The sequence below is a fragment of the Sus scrofa genome, chromosome 17, assembly GCF_000003025.6.
Source record: "Sus scrofa isolate TJ Tabasco breed Duroc chromosome 17, Sscrofa11.1, whole genome shotgun sequence".
In the NCBI taxonomy this organism is placed as follows: Eukaryota; Metazoa; Chordata; class Mammalia; order Artiodactyla; family Suidae; genus Sus; species Sus scrofa.
This window is the reverse complement of record NC_010459.5, coordinates 19,287,321-19,301,961: the sequence shown is the minus strand read 5'-3', so window position 1 is coordinate 19,301,961 and position 14,641 is coordinate 19,287,321. Positions and strand designations below refer to the sequence as shown.

At 43.0% G+C, this 14,641-nt stretch overlaps 1 long non-coding RNA gene across 2 annotated transcripts in view; it reads right to left on the bottom strand.

Moving 5' to 3' along the window:
- LOC110257459 overlaps nucleotides 1-1,320 on the bottom strand; it is a 49,998-nt gene extending 48,678 nt beyond the window's left edge. Inside the window, exon 1 of one of the 2 annotated variants that reach the window (XR_002340073.1) lies at nucleotides 1,280-1,320. This is a non-coding gene — a long non-coding RNA (uncharacterized LOC110257459). Of the gene's footprint in view, nucleotides 1-813; nucleotides 856-1,279 lie in introns of those variants that run through there. The other variant, XR_002340072.1, reaches the window with a different exon arrangement.

Below are 14,641 nucleotides of genomic sequence, written 5' to 3'. Positions count from 1 at the left end.
CATCATGGAATGAAGCAGCCTTGCTTAAATATAAAATCATAAATAAAAACATGAGATATGCCTCAGGTCATTTAAGTGAGGGATAAAATGAAGTTGCATTCAAGTTCAGCAAGATAATGACCCTTAGGTCTAAAGGACAGGAATTTAGAGGGAAAGATAACATTCCAAAGGAGGACACCCTAATTATATGGAAACCTGAGAAGGTTCAACATATTTTAGCATGTTACCACCCTTCTGCTGATTTGTTTTTTTTTTTTTATAATTAAAACAATTTATTGTGACTCAAGCATAAATTAAAGCGAGTATGCTGTACAGAGACAAGAAATCATCTCTCCCTGATGTTTAATTCGTTTTTTGTGCTACTGTTTTAAAAGAGCAAACAATCTGAAGAAATGCAATAATGGTGATCAGGGAGTTCCCATTGTGGCTCAGCTGGTTATGAACCTGACTAGTATCCATGAGGTTTGATCCCTGGCCTCGCTCAGTGAATTAAGGATCTGCTGCTGCTGTGAGCTGTGGTGCAGGTCAAAGACGATGGCCCGGATCCTGGGTGGCCGTGGCTGCGGTGTAGGCCCTGCATCTGTAGCTCTGATTCGACTCCTAGCCTGGGAACCTCCATATACTGCAGGTGTGGCCCTAAACCTTGTGCTGATTTGAATTAGCACAGTGACAGTCCTAGCTTGACCCCCTAGGGTCAAATACTCTCTAACCTGATACAAAAGAGGAGTTAATGATTTAAGCCTAATATCTACTCAAAGAATGAGGAAGAAGGTGTTTTTTTTTCCCACACCCCATGTTCAAAAATGTACCCACCTAATCCTGGGGGCAGAGCCTCCTTGCCTTCCTGCTTGCATCTCTCACAAGTGTCCTATCAATAAACCTATTTCTCTCCTATCACTTGTCTCCAGCTGAATTCCTTCTGCGCTGAGACACAAAGCACCTGAGCCTCATTAAGTCCAGTGGAGGGATTCTAATTAAAAATACACCTACACCGTTCAAGTCTGAACTGGGGTTTTGGCTGGGTTCAAAGGAGAGGTGTTTGTGTGTCAGAATCTCCATATTCCTCACGCCAGGGCCTACTAATATTTCTGAAGGGAAGGTTCTTGTCTCATCGCAGAAGGAAATGAGAAAAGAGACAGAGATTGAGACAGTAAAGTGAGGATTACTTAAGTGAGAAATATTTATGTTAATATATACTATTTAATATTTATTAAATATTAGTGAAGAAAAGGAAGGTGGGTAGAGAAGTGAGCAGCTGCCTTGATTTTCTTTGGCTCACCTGCTGTTGTAGGAGAAAATGTCCCAATAAAAATGTAGAAAGGAGAGACCCTGGCCATGATGACTAAGCAAAGTCCAGCCAACTGCCCCAACCACCCCTCCCCCACACATCTGCTCCTGTAAACTTGTTTCCTCATCTACTACCTTGCCTGACGTCACTCTGGTCTAACTAGCCAAGCACGGACCCGGAAGAGGTAGCCCGTAAAAGCCTTGTGAAACTCTTCTTCGGGGCTCAGACTCTGGAGAGCAATCTCCTCTGAGCCCACTGGCATAATAAATCTCCTCTGAGCCCGCCGGCGTAATAAGCCTGAATTCTCCATCTCTCCGAGTGCTCGCTTGGTTTCTCGCCGGGTAGAAGAGCTGATCCACTGCAGCCACAGAGCTGCTGAAGCTGATACGCTACAGCCACAGGGCTGTCGCCAGAGCTGATATGCTGCAGCGCAGGGCTGCTGGGTAGCTGCCGTAACACTGTAAGGACATACAATTGAAGAGGTGGAATACTCACTGGAAAGGAGGGATTTGGGGGTTACGTTCCTTGATTCTCTTTTTTCCTTTTGTTTGTATGGCCACGCCAGAGGCATATGGAAGTTCCCAGTCCAGGGGTCAAATTGGAACCACAGCTGGCAGCCTATTCCACAGCCACAGCAATGTGGGATCCGAGGTGCCTCTGTGACCTATACTGTAGCTTGCGACAATGCCTATCCTTAACCCACTGAACTGAATGGGGCCAGGCATTGAACCTGCAGAGACTATGTTGGTTTTTGAACATGCCCAGCCGCAAGGGGAACTCCTCTGATTTTCATTCCAAGTCCACCTTTGAGGAGGGAGGAGGGATTTTTGTCCTTACTTGATTTGTCCTTATTAGCTTATTTGGTTTTTGTCCTTATTAGCTTGGATTGGAATTGTCAGGGCATGATGGGTACTTCTTATTAGCAAGGCTAATTTTATTGTAATGAGGGCATAATGAGCAACAGGTTACATTTGTTAGCTGGAGATTCCCACTCTTTTCCATCTTTCTTTGTCTGCCTCTGGGGCACTTATCACCCCAAAATAGGTGGTTTCCTATCAGTCTGGAGGTTCCTGCTTTTTTTTTTTTTTAACTTTTTAGGGCCACACCCATGGCATATGGAGGTTCCCAGGCTAGGGGTCCAATTGGAGCTGTAGCTGCTAGCCTACAGCACAGCCACAGCAATGAGGGATTCAAGCTTCGTCTATGACCTGCGCTACAGCTCACAGCAACGCTGGATCCCCAACCCACTGGGCGAAGCCAGGGATCGAACCCATATCCTCATGGATACTGGTTGGATTTGTTTCCTCTGCACCACAACAGGAACTCCCCCAGCTTTTCTTTGTATGCCCATGCACCCCACTGTTTACATGGTACTCGGTTCCTGCCACCTGGCCCTGTGCTCCCCTTTCGCTGCTCATACCTAGCTATCTAACTGCTGTTAACACTAAGGCTTCTAGTTCAGCTCCAGATTCAACCTCCTTTGCACTTCCTGTCAGGGTCATTTGGTGATGAAGGTGTTCCCCTGCTCCTCAAAAACAGAGTGGCCCTTAACTTAGTTAATAAGTTTCTTGCCATTCAAGGGATGGGACAATCAGGCACAAACAGAAAGGAATGTAAAAACAGATGGCCTGGATATCCCATGAAAAGGGTTCCGGGAAAATATCCCCCTGCCTCTTCCCTGACACCCCCATTACATACTCCTTATGGGTTGCTAAGGTTTCCGGTCCTTCGGGTTAAGACCAAAAATGTTCTGAAACTGAGCAGGGCCCTGAGGGGCTCCTGGGCACAAAAGTCTTTCTGTGCTTCTCCATTTCTTTCTTTCTTTTTTTTTTTTTTTTTGGTCTTTTGTCTTTTTAGGGCTGCACCCATGGTATATGGAGGTTCCCAGGCTAGGAGTCTAATTGGAGTTATAGTCACTGGCCCACACCACAGCCACAGCAATGCCAGATCCGAGCTGCGTCTGTGACCTACACCACAGCTCATGGCAACGCTGGATCCTTAACCCACTGAGCAAGGCCAGGAATCGAACCTGCAACCTCATGGTTCCTAGTCGGATTCGTTTCTGCTGCACCACAATCGGAACTCCTATTTCTCATTTTTAGGAAATAAGCCCCACTCAGCCTCCATGATCTTCCCTGAGTTCCAAAGGGCAGGTTCAAACTTGCTAATCAGGGAAGGGAGAGGTTGCTTAGAAAAGGGAGGAACAGGTCAAGAAAAAATAGTGCAGCCTCAGGGCAAGGTCCTGGTTCTTCCTCAGGGAATATGCATAATAGTATCTTTGAGTTCCTCTGCTGAACCAAAACCCCAAACAAAGGAAAGATAATTAACTACTTGATGAAGCTTTCTTCATTCCAGAAAGAAGGAGGACCACCGGAACCTGTCCCAGGGCCGCTAAACACCGACTTGGAAGAAGACTGAAGCTCGAATCTACCCTGATCCTTATCTGTGACCCTATTTTTCACTCCCCAAACTGTGAAGCCACCTCCTATTCTCTCCCAAAGGAGGGCGCAGTCTTTAGGGCATTAGCCTGCTGTGGCCTCCTTTGCCTGGCAAAGGAATAAAGCTATTTTTACAACAACAACAACAACAACAACAAAAAAAGAGTTCCCGTCGTGGCGCAGTGGTTAACGAATCCGACTAGGAACCATGAGGTTGCGGGTTCGGTCCCTGCCCTTGCTCAGTGGGTTAATGATCCGGCGTTGCCGTGAGCTGTAGTGTAGGTTGCAGACGCGGCTCGGATCCCGCGTTGCTGTGGCTCTGGTGTAGGCTGGTGGCTACAGCTCCAATTCGACCCCTAGCCTGGGAACCTCCATATGCCGCGGGAGTGGCCCAAGAAATAGCAACAATAACAACAACAACAACAACAAAAAAAGCTATTTTTTTCTCCTCAGACCTAAATTCTTCCCCTGCATTTCTTTTTTTTCTTTTTTTGTCTTTTGTCCTCTTAGGGCTGCACCTGCAGCTTATGGAGGTTCCCAGGCTAGGGGTCGAATCGGAGCTGTAGCTGCCGGCCTATGCCACAGCCACAGCAACACAGGATCCGAGCCTCACCTGTGACCTACACCACAGCTCACGGCAACGCTAGATCCTCAACCCACTGAGTGAGGCCAGGGATCGACCCTGCAACCTCATGGTTCCTAGTTGGATTCATTTCCACTGCACCACTTGGATTCGTTTCCACTGCATCCACATCCTAGTTGGATGCAGTTTCCACAGGAACTCCTTCCCCTGCATTTCTGTTTGGCACTAGTGGACAGAGACCTAGTTTCAGCAACAGTTTTACCTGTATCTATAAGAAATGCTATCAAGTGACCCACCACACCAATGACCTCCTGAGGCTCAATGTTAGTTACGTAGATGATATCTCTAGGCAGAGTCACTTTTGGCCTCGGCCCCTTCAGTCTTTTGATTGTGAAACCATCAATGACCGAGGGGCCCCATCGCTCTCTGCATCTGGGGCATTCCCTCCTCCAATGCCCTTGCTGTTTGCAAAGTGTGCATAGATCACAATTCTCCCTCTAGTGCCCCTTTTATCCATGAAGAGTACACTGGTCCTGTCTGTGGGCTTAGGGCTCTGTCAGATTCCCCAGAAAAGTCACTTCTCTTTAGTGATCTCTGAACAGGGCAAAGCCTCTGCAATCATTTGGGCCTTCTGCATATTTCTCTGGGTGCATTCAGTTTTTTTCAGCCATATTTTTATCATTGAAAAACGTGGAGATCCCACTGTGGCTCAATGGTAACCCAACTAGAATCCATGAGTATATGGGTTGGATCTCTGGCCTTGCTCAGAGGGTTTAGGGATCTGGTATTGCCATGAGCTGCGGTGTAGTTTGCAGACCCAGCTTGGATCTGGCATTGTTGTGGCTGTATTGTAGGCCAGCAGCTATAGCTCCGATTCAGCCCTGAGCCTGGGAACTTTCACATGCTGCACATGTGGCCCTAAAAAAGAAAAGAAAAAAGAAAAAAGAAAGGAATCCAAATAAGCCAATTGGAGGAAGTCACCATTTGGAGGCTGGGAACCAGCAGCTGCTTTCTGAATTTTGCACTTGATATTGGGGGCAGAGTGGGCTATGAAATTCATAGCCAAGGAGTTCCCGGGTGGCCTGATTGTTAAGAGCTCGTTGCTGTCACTGCTGTGGCTCGAGTTACAGCTATGGCTGGGGTTTGATCTGTAGCCTGGGAACATCTGCATACTGCTGGTGAAGAAATGCATAGCCAAGAGGTCCTGTCCCTCCAGCAAGGGAGGAATCCACATTCATGTACTTGCTAAAAGCCTCCACCAGTCTCCCTTAGAAGACCACAGGATTTTCATCCTGCCCCTGTTGGCCCTCTTTCACCTTTTCATAATTAACAGGTTTTACTGTAATTTTCTGTAGGCGGATTTTACAGGAATCTGTCCTCAGCAGGAAGCCCCTTTTCCTGTCATTTTAGCAAAACTATATACCTTATCTAAGTTTTAGACCAGAAAGCCCCATTCTCTAGTCATCTCTGGCCCAAGCACAGCTTTCAAATCTTTTTTTTTTTTTTTTTTTTTTTTTTAATATTTTTAGGGCCACACATGTGGCCTAATGGAAATTCCCAGGCTAGGGGTTGAATTGGAGCTACAGCTGTGGATCCATGCTGGCTCCTTAACCACAGCCAGAGCAACATGGGATCCGAGCCACATCTATGCTCTATACCACAGCTCATGGCAACACCAGATCCTTAACCCACTGAGTGAGGACAGGGATCAAACCCGTGTCCTCATGATGCTAGTTGGGTTCATTATCTGCTGAGCCATGATGGGAACATCAGATCTTTTTTTTTTAAGGGCTGCACCCATAGCATATGGAGGTTCCCAGGCTAGGGGTCAAATTGGAGCTGTAGCTGCTGGCCTACACAATAGCTATAGCAATGCCAGATCTCAGCCACGTCTGCAACCTACACCACAGTTTAAGGCAATGCCAGATCCTTAACCCGCTGAGCAAGGCCCGGGATCAAACCTGCGACTTTATGGATGCTAGTCAGATTTGTCTCTACTGAGCCACAATGGGAACTCCCCATCAAATATTTTATTTTTATTATTTTTTTTCTTTTTATGGCCGCATCTGTGGCATATGGAAGTCCCCAGGTTAGGGGTTGAACTGGAACTGCAGCCACAGCAAAGCCCAATCCAAGCCACATCTGGGACGTACACCAGCAGCTTGCAGCCGTGCTGGACCCTTAACCCACTGAACGAGGCCAGGGATTGAACCCATATCATCTTGGACACAGCCGAGCCACAACAGGAACTCAAAATCTTTTAATCACACGATATCTTTGCCTAATTTGTAGGTTCTTTCAGTAGATCAAAGAAGTAGAAATGAAGAATAAGTCATTAACAGATGACCAGATCTCTTTCCTGGCTTCCCTTCAGTAATCACTGGAACAAGCTGTGTGACCAAATTGTGTGAGCAAGATAAAATCTAGAGGAAGGTCACAAGGAGTGACAAACCTGCACACAAGTCTACACACAGTGGGGATGGCGACAGCTCTGCCCCCTTCTCAATGATTAACTGAGATCACTTCTCTTTCTCTTAAAAAAGCTTTCATGCCCAAGCAGAATCTTTGGAGGTGGTTTTCAGGGGACGCTAAGCCCACCATCTCTCTAAGTTGCCAGCATTCTGATTAAAAGCATTTTTCTCCACCGTTTATGTGTTTGTAATTGATTTTGTAAGCAGGGAGCAGCGAGGATTCTTCTGATACCATTTCTTCATACCTTATATTAAACACATAATCATATGAGCTCGTGTGTATCGATAGAATTCATCTAGTAATTCCATTGTGTGCCTTGTTCAGGGTCGGCATCATCCCCCACCCGGTGTGTTGCGTTGCAGGGCCCTGCAGGGTGGGTCAGTTAAAATGTCCCCTGTCCTTCCTGAGTTACACATGCCTTAAACTCCTTTCGGGTTTGACTGCCTAAATACAAGGCCATGAACATTTGAGCATTTCAATGGTGTCTCACTCCATTGAAATTTCCTTCTACAATATAAATCTAGCTGCACTATACTATCATAACTCGGGGGCCCATTCAGTGGACACTTCTCTTGGCTTCCTAACTCATATTGCGGTCAAAGCTGATTTCATAACCTAGTACGTTTTTTTCCTTTTTAATACCTGTTGCACAATTTTTCCGACCCTGGAGTATAAGGCCCAGAATGTAACCAAGCAGGGCCCTGCTTTCGTGGCTGCTGTGGTGTGGGTCCAAAAGTGAATGCTGTATTTCCTCATGTCTCTAACCAGCTGATTCTCAGGAAAGTCTAGGGACTTTAAGCAGCCCCTGTGCCCAGACTGACAACTGGAACTGATTCAAGACTTTCCTGATCAATGAAATGTCAATATCATCCCATTCTTTTGCTTTATCCACAATGCTCCTTTTTGATCCTTATTAGCATAATTACTACAAAAACTCTCTTACCTCCTGTCTAGCCCTTACCCCTGGTTTTGTTACATGGTGATAACTAACTAATACAATGTCCCCTGCAATAGCTTCATCAAGGTTATGATAAGAGCATACCAAAAAATATCTTGGGAATTGGTATAAAGTTTCTTACAATATGTTAAGAGACTTCTTTCAAACCAAGATTCCCAGCTCTGGCTGTGTAGTCAAATCAGTTCTGATATCTGGAGTTCCCTCCCATTGTGGTGCAGTGGGAATGAACCCAACTAGTATCCACGAGGATGCAGGTTCGATCCCTGGCCTTTCTCAGTGGGTCGGGGATCTGGTGTTGCTGTGAGCTATGGTGTGGGTTGCAGACTTGGCTCAGATCCTGCGTTGCTGTGACTGTGGGGCAGGCCAGTAGCTGTAGCTTGGATTTGACCCCTAGCCTGGGAACTTCCATATGCCATGGGTGCGGCCCTGAAAAGAAAAGAAAAAAAAAAAAAAAAAAAATCTGGTGTCTGAGGAGCCCTCCAGACAAATCTGAATCCCTCGGGGTGGGATGCAGACCATTAACCTTTTTTCTAAAAGCTGCCCCAAGGTGGAGAAGCAGGAACAAAATTCCTCTCTGAAGCACGGCCTGTGCGCCTGTGCGGCTAAGCTTGATGTTCATGGTCTTTGAAGTTTAAACAAATGAAACAGAGATTTCTCAGTCTGGGAAACCTCATAATCCCTTTATTATTATGTAGAGGAGCCTTTTAAGTGGGAGGCACATGGGTTCTACCAAGACCATCTCTTAAAAATTTTTTCTGTTTTGACCCCCCTCTGACATATGGAGTTCCAGGAAATCCACTAAAGGCATTTTGGGAGCTGAGTTTTTATCGTCTGTTTCAGAAACTTCAAAACTGGCACATCAAAAGTTTGTTGTAATGCTTGTATTTTACTCTCTCTTCTTCCTAATCATGTGACTCCCTCCAAAGGTATTGAGCTTTCCCCTTATCTTATCTGTAGAAAAAAGATCTGATAAATGAGGATCAGAGTCCTGTAGTCAGTCTGGAATTGACTTTTTAAGATTTCAAGTTGGGGAGTTCCTGAAGTGGCCTAGCGGAAATGAATCTGACTAGCATCCATGAGGATGCGTGTTTGATCCCTGGCCTTGCTCAGTGGGTTAAGGATCCAGTGTTACCATGAGCTGTGGTGTAGGTCACAGATTTGGCTCTGATCTCATGTTGCTGTGGCTATGGCATAGGCCAGCAGCTACAGCTCTGATTTGACCCCTAGCCTGAGAACCTGTATATGCCACCGGTGCAGCCTTAAAAAGACAAAAAAAAAAAAAAAAAGTTTCCAAGTTAGATATTGGTTCTAACCTCTCAACCTAATACAGTCATTGGTGAGAAACACTCCATTTTTGACAACGCTTCTGGCCATAACACTAGTGTTTAAATTTAACCTAAAATCTCATTAATAGCTGAACAGGTTCATTTCTCCTCTTGGAGAGGAATTCTTGTTTACAGCTCCACAATCCCAGATGTGCTTTGGAACTGGAAATTTTTGGAGTGTAGAAAGGTAATGCAGTGCAAACGTGGCATATTGCATTACATCTCCAGGGAGGCCTAAAGCAGCAGCCTGTAATAAACACATTTAAATCTCTGCCATGAAACATAAAATTCACAGTAAGAGAGATAAATAGACATTATAAACAGTTTTATGGGAGTTCTGGTTTTGTCATTAAATTGAAAAGAAACTTTCGGTTTCCAGAGCTTTTTCTGCTTGGGCACTGTGAATAAGGGATTAAAGACTGCAAGGTGCTAGAAAAATTTTTTAAAAGATTGAACTTCAATTGAGAAAAGCTGAAGAGACAAGCAAACAGCAGTGGTGTATTCTGGAAAAGCTCATTTAACAGATTTCTTCCCACAGACAAGCTGTATTTGGAATGAAAATTGTCTGGTTTCTCATGGGCCAGGCTCAGAGCCCCAACCAGGAGAACCTGCAATAAAAAGAGACTTAGTTGGATTGGGAGCTGGGTTTTAGGGAAAGGAAGAATAAGGGGAATATTAAAAAGCTTTGGGAGCACCTAGAAATGGCATCTTGCACATGGGCTAATTATTTGCAATGATGATTCACCCCCCAAGCAGTTTACAGCTTTTATTTCTTCCTTTTTAAAACTCATCTATATCAGTGCGGTTAATGGTGGGTGGTTCCGGATATGTCCATTGTTCTTGTAGCTTTTGAGAAACCTCATGGCCTCTCTTCAAGTCTTTTTTTGTTTTCTTTTTATCTCATTTTACAGTGGCATATGGAAATTCCCAGGCTAGGGGTTGAATTGAAGCTGTAGCTGCTGGCCTACCCCACAGCTTGTGGCAAGATGGGATCTTTAACCCACTGAGTGAGGCTGCAGCCTCAAGGAGGCTATGTCATGCTATTAACCCGCTGAACCACAGTGGGTACTCCCCTTCAGGTCTTTTGATTTTGCATTCAAAACCCTCAGGTTCTCTCTACTCCTTGGCTGTTTTCCTTGGTCAGGAGAAGGAAAGGATCCTTGACTCTCCAATTATTTAATTGGCTTTTGCTCCAGGAACATTAACAGGTTAGTGAAAGGAAGTTAGAAAGTGGAAAGTAGGAGTTCTCGTTCGTGGCTCAGTGGCTAACTATTCTGACAAAGAACCATGAGGTTGCGGGTTCAATCCCTGGACTTGCTCAGTGGGTTAAGGATCTGGTGTTGCTGTGAGCTGTGGTGTAGGTCACAGACGTGGCTCGGATCCCGTGGTGCTGTGGCTCTGGCGTAGGCTGGTGGCTACAGCTCTGATTAGACGCCTAGCCTGGGAATCTCCACATGCCGCTGGAGCAGCCCTAGAAAAGGCAAAAAGACAAAACAAAAACAAAAACAAAAAAAGTGGAAAGCTGTAGCTCTCCTTTAAGAACCATATGCTGCTTTTCTTTCTCAGCATGTTCCTGAAGATTTTTCTTTTGGCATCATCTTTTAAGGAGTGGATCTAAGCTAAGATGTGTCAGATCAAAGATAGATTAAAAATTCAGAAGCAAATTATGTCTTTTTTTCTCAAATACTTAGGCTGAATAGAATAAGCAAGCACTTCAGAAGTGTAAGTCATGTTTAGAACAGTCTCAGGGTTTTTTGTAATGTAAATTTTATCAGAATATAGTGTATACACAGAAAATGCACAAATCTGCACAAAGTGAGCAAATAGATGACTTATTACAAAGCTTACATATACTGTAGCTAGTACTCAAATCAAGAAGTAGAAAATGGGAGTTCCCATTGTAGCTCAGAGGTTAATGAATCCGACTAGGAACCATGAGGTTTTGTGGGTTCGATCCCTGACCTCGGTCAGTGGGTTAAGGATCTGGTGTTGCCGTGAGCTGTGGTGTAGGTTCCACACCTGCCTCAGATCCCGCATTGCTATAGCTCTGGTGTAGGCTGGCAGAAACAGCTCCGATTAGACCCCTAGCCTGCGAACCTCCATATGCCTCAGGTGCAGCCCTAGAAAAGACAAAAAGACCAAAAAAAAAAAAGAAAAAAGAAACAATCCTGAGATTAATTTTAAGAAAAAGTCTAGATTTCCTCTCATGGCTTAGTGGTTAATGAACACAACTTGTATCCATGAGGAAGCGGGTTTAATCCCTGACTTTGCTCAGTGGGTCAAAGACCCGGCATGCCGTAAGCCATGGTGTAGGTCACAGATGCTGGCTTAGATCGCACATTGCTGTGGCTGTGGCATAGAGCAGCAGCTGCAGCTCTAATTCAATCCTTGGCCTGGGAACTTCCATATGCCTCAGGAGCGGCCCTAAAAAGCAAAATAAATTAATTAATTCAAATAGAAACTCGGGGGGGGGGGCGTTCATAAAATCAGGACTAAAGCATCAGCAGAAATTGAAATATAAAAATCTATTAATTATTGTTTCTTTAACACTCTATAAATCTATTATTAGAATTGTTATAATCAAAGTTGTCCATATAGAAATGTTTATGACGGTAGGGTTTTTATTCTGCATATAGACAATGTAAAAAAAAAAAATCTCCTACTTACTTCTCAGGCATTTTCATTGCCCAGCGCCAACCCGTTCACTGTGATAGTAAGCTTTGTTTTCATATCTGTATTTTCTGATCTTCCTGTAGAGAATAATTAGGCAGAACCAACAACACTGAAGATAATTAAAAGGTTGCAATAGATTTCAGAGGTAGCAAGAAATAACATCAAGCAAAGTATAGACCTTTATGCATTATAGCAACAGAGTGGCTGGATTTTGAACCAACACTGACTTATTTTTGTCGTATGACTATACAGTCAGGTTATTGCAAATCTGTCTTAGTATTTTCTCTGGATAATCATTTTACTTAATCAATGAATAGGATTTCAAGACCATTGTTCATTATTTTTTCTTAATTGTAGACTGAGGAAATCGAAGGTCAAAATAACAGTATCTGTTTTATAGAGATATGATTGACACATGCATTGTGTACATTTAAGATGTACAAGGTGATGATTTCATAAATATATGTATTGTGAAATGATTCCACAAAGAGGTTAGCTAACACCTCCGTAACTTCATATACTTATCTATGTGTGCATGTGTTTGTTCTGAGAACACTTAAGATTTACCCCCTTAGCAACTTTTAAATATATAATGGAGTATTGTTAACTATAGTTACAATGTTGTACGTTTGACCCCTAGTATTCATTATTTATTTATTTATTTATTTATTGTCTTTTTGCCTTTTCTAGGGCTGCTCCCGCCCTATATGGAGATTCTCAGGCTAGGGATCTAATTAGAGCTGTAGCCACCGGCCTACACCAGAGCCACAGCAATATGGGATCCGAGCCACGTCTGCGACCTACACCACAGCTCACAGCAACGCCAGATCCTTAACCCACTGAGCAAGTCCATGGATCGAACCTGCAACCTCATGTTCCTAGTCAGATTCATTAACCACTGTGCCGCGTTGGGAACTCCTGATCCCCAGTATTTATTCTTCTTAAAACTAGAAGTTCTGTACTCCTTGTCTAACATCTCCCCATTTTCCCCAGCTTCAGCTCCTGGCAACAACCAGCCTAGAGTTTTTCTGTAATGAAAAATGCCTATTAATGTCCTCTGAACTGTATTAAATTGTATTATTTAACTTATTTTTTTTTTTTTGCTATTGAGTCATATGAATTCCCTATATATTTTTTTAATATTAACCCCTTATCAGATAGATAATTTGCAAATATTTTCTCTGATTCCTTGGATGGCCTTTTCAATTTATTGATTGTTTCTTTTGCTGTAAAAAAACTGATGTAGTAGACTTTATTTCTGTTTTTGTTGTTTGTGCTTTTAGTGTCATATCTAAATATCATCACCAAAATCAATGTCAGGGAAAATTTTCCATGTGTTTTCTTCTAAGATTTTCATTGTTTCAGGGCTTACATTTACATCTGTAATCCACTTGGAGCTAATTTTTTTTTCTTTTTTTTTCTTTTCGGTCATGCTCATTGCAGGTGGAAGTTCCTGGGCCAGGGACTAAACCTGTACCACAGCAGCAACCTGAGCTGCAGCAGTGATAATGCTAGATTCTTAATCCACTGAGCCACAAGGGAAATCTTGGAGCTAATTTTTGTGAAGTGGTGTAAGACAGGGGTCTGATTTCATTCTTTCCGAGTGATTATTCACAAACTTCTTTTTCACAACTTCATTTGCTGGATCCCATAATTTTGGTATGCTGTGTTTCCATTTTCATTGGTTTCAAGACATTTTTAAATTTCCATTGGATTTCTTCTTTGACCTACTATTTGTTTAGGAGTGTATTATATAATTTCCACATATTTGTGAATTTTTCTGTTGCCCTGCTGTTATTATTTCTAGTGTTAAACTGTAATTTCATTTTTCTTAAATTTCCTAAGATTGGTTTTGTGACCTAACACATGTGTTCTTGAGATGAGTGTGTATTCTGCTGCTATTGGATGAGACGTTCTGTGTATGTCTGTTAGGTCATATGGTCTGAAGTACCATTCAAGTCCAATGTGTCCTCACTGATTTTCTTCTGAATGATCTATGAATTGTTGGGATTGTTGAAGTCCCCAGCTACTCTTGGTTGTTGTCTATTTCTCCCCTCAGATCTGTAGTGTTTGTGTAACATATTTAGATCCTCTGATATTGGGTGAATATATATTTACAATTGCAGTATCCTCTTGGTAAGTTAACCCCTTTAACTTTCTATAACAATCCTCTTTGTTTCTTGTTACTGTTTTTTATTTTAAGTCTATTTTGTATGATATGAGTACAGATACTTCTCTCTTCGGGTTTCCATTTGCTTGGAAAATCTCTTTCTCTCTCCACCTTGAGCTAATGTGTGCCCTTAAAGCTGAGGTGCGACTGTCATAAACAGCATATAGTTGTGTATTGCCTTTTATCTATTCAGCCTCTCTAAGCCCTCTGATTGGAGAATTTAATCCTTCTACATTTAAAGTAATTATTAATAGGTAAGGACTATAATATCTTCTGAATTGTTTTATAGCTTTCATAATTTTCTTGTTCCTTTTTTCATCTCTTGATGCTTTCCTTTGTAAATTAATGATTTTCTATAGTAATTTTTTTTTATTCTTTTCCCTTTATCTTATGTGTATCCACTGAAGGTTTTTGCTTTGTGGTCACCATAAGACTTATATAAAACATTTTATAGATATAATAGTCTATTTTACTCTGATAACAACTTAATTTTAATTGCATACAAAAATTCTGCTCTTTTACTTCCCACTCCCTCCTCGACACACATATTTGTTTTGAATGTCACAATTTACCTCTTTTTATATTGTAAAAGGGCCACATCTGCCACATGTGGAAGTTCCCGGGCTAGACGTTGAATTGGAGCTATAGCTGCTGGCCTGTGCCACAGCCAGAGCAATGCCAGATCTGAGCCTCATCTGCAACCTACACCACAGCTCAGCAATGCAGGATCCTTG